Consider the following 2,937-nt stretch of genomic DNA (forward strand, 5'->3'; position numbering starts at 1 on the left):
ACCCGTCATCGCGGGATTCCACGCCCTAGTGAACTGGTCTATGTTCGGGGGAATCCCCCGAATGTAGACCTGCTTTCTTGCACATGCTTGCTACAGTTTTAACCCAAAAATTAAGACATACCCCGAAAATAAGCCTTGGTGTGTTTTTTTTTAGCAAAAGTTTATATAAGACTGTGGCTGTATACCCTTCTGAAGATGGTTTTCTACCGCCTCTGGTCGCCCCTTCCTAGTTCTGATAGCTCCAGAGTAATTATAGCTGCCAGTAATTATAGGTATTGCTGAAGGGGTAACCGCAGTATCACCCAAACACGAGTCGAGGCTTAGGGAAGGGTGAACAGAATCTGGTACAGTAGACACTCCCCAAAAAATGCCCATAAACACACCCACAAAATGTCCACAAAATGCATTGTCATTGTGACTCAGCAAACACAGTAAAAAATATGAAAAACCATAAAAACACTTCCCACATACGAGCCTCCACAGTCTATACATCCCCGGATAGCCTGGATTTGAGAGCCCAACATATCCGAAAAGTGCTCAGATCCCACGAACAGAGCCGAAACGCCACCGCGTGGAAGTTCTGACTGGCCGCACACATAGTCCTGTGCCCAAAACAGTTCCAGGGCATTTTGTGCTTTTGGCCAGTCAACTTTCAACACTCTGGCTTCTTGGTAGTGTTTGTTCCTATGAACCATACGAACAAACCTACCGAATGGCGCTCTCCTGACGGGTGTGGGGAAGGAGCAGGCGTTCGTCCAAGTTCAGTGGTGTTCGGGAGTTTCAGTGTCTGATTTTAGTTCCATGCGATTGACGCCCAAACACCGCTGCTGGAATTCTCGCAAACAAGATGACCGCCACACAGTTCCCACACGTTCGTGCATACGAAAGGCGGCCACCCAGCCGCACAATTAGAACCCACACTGATAGAACTGCCAGGGGAAGTTAACAAGGGTCCATAAGCTCAGACGTGGTCCGCAGTGCGTGGGTTGGTTCGGTTCCCGAACAGTCCAAGGGAATTCCATGAACCCAGTCTTTCAATAACCTTTTAGCATGGCCCGTAGTCCTGAGCCTGGAGGCTAGCAAGCAGGCTCCACAAAGATCCGGTCTTATTTTCGGGGGAAAACGGTAGGTATCAATGAGTATCTTGAGGAGTGGGCTGGGATATCCATGGTCCTTAAGTTGTAGAGCATAAAACTTAGAAACGGCTGAGCAAAACTCACAACACTGCCTTCTTCATTAGATTAATTTTAGAATCAGATTGTACATAGTCTTAGGTAACTGGTGCTTCTTTTCAAAGAGAGTTAAAGATGGCAGGGAGATTCACTGAAAACAGCATTGAACCCTGCAGCTCTACATAGACAGTGCTGAAACCTGCTTTACATAGACCTAGTTCTGAACCCTGCATCTCTACATAGACATAGCGCTCAACCATGCAGTGATACATAGATATAGCTCTGAACCCTGCAGCTCTACATACACATAGCTCTGAACCCTGCTTTGCATAGACATATCACTGAACCCTGCAGCTTTACATAGACATAGCACTGAACCCTGCAGCTTTACATAGACATAGCTCTAAACCCTGCAGCTCTACATACACATAGCTCTGAATCCTGCTTTACAAAGACATACCTCTGAACACTGCAGCTTTACATAGACATAGCACTGAACCCTGCAGCTTTACATAGACATAGCTCTGAAACCTGCAGCTCTACATAGACATAGCTCTAAACCCTGCAGCTCTACATAGATATAGCACTGAACCCTGCAGCTCTACATAGATATAGCACTGAACCCTGCAGCTCTACATAGATATAGCTCTGAACCCTGCAGCTCTACATACACATAGCACTGAACCCTGCAGCTTTACATAGACATAGCACTGAACCCTGCAGCTCTACATACACATAGCACTGAACCCTGCAGCTTTACATAGACATAGCACTGAACCCTGCAGCTTTACATAGACATAGCACTGAACCCTGCAGATTTACATAGACATAGCACTGAACCCTGCAGATTTACATAGACATAGCACTGAAACCTGCAGATTTACATAGACATAGCACTGAACCCTGCAGCTATACATAGACATAGCACTGAACCCTGCAGCTTTACATAGACATAGCTCTGAACCCTGCAGCTTTACATAGACATAGCTCTGAACCCTGCAGCTCTACATAGACATAGCACTGAACTCTGCAGCTCTACATAGACATAGCACTGAACCCTGCAGCTATACATAGACATAGCACTGAACCCTGCAGCTTTACATAGACATAGCACTGAACCCTGCAGCTTTACATAGACATAGCTCTGAACCCTGCAGCTATACATAGACATAGCACTGAACCCTGCAGGTTTACATAGACATAGCTCTAAACCCTGCAGCTTTACATAGACATAGCTCTGAACCCTGCAGATTTACATAGACATAGCACTGAACCCTGCAGCTATACATAGACATAGCTCTGAACCCTGCAGCTCTACATAGACATAGCACTGAAACCTGCAGCTTTACATAGACATAGCACTGAACCCTGCAGCTATACATAGACATAGCTCTGAACCCTGCAGCTATACATAGACATAGCTCTGAACCCTGCAGCTTTACATAGACATAGCTCTGAACCCTGCAGCTTTACATAGACATAGCTCTGAACCCTGCAGCTCTACATAGACATAGCACTGAACCCTGCAGCTCTACATAGACATAGCTCTGCAATTCTAATGTTTGGGGTTTACTTTATAAACTAGGGATAGTGAAGGTCTGGCAATGGAGATGCAATGTTTTGCTCCAAATAGATAAGTGAGAAGAACCCAGCAGCTGGAATGTATGTCCAGCTCACAGCTCCAATATTCTGCTCAATTGTTCAATCAGCTCACTCAGCTCATTGTCATCCTGCTGGGTCTCCTGACTCACAGACTGCACTGCCT

This window comes from Pelobates fuscus, chromosome 4, assembly GCF_036172605.1.
Source record: "Pelobates fuscus isolate aPelFus1 chromosome 4, aPelFus1.pri, whole genome shotgun sequence".
Classification (NCBI taxonomy): domain Eukaryota; kingdom Metazoa; phylum Chordata; class Amphibia; order Anura; family Pelobatidae; genus Pelobates; species Pelobates fuscus.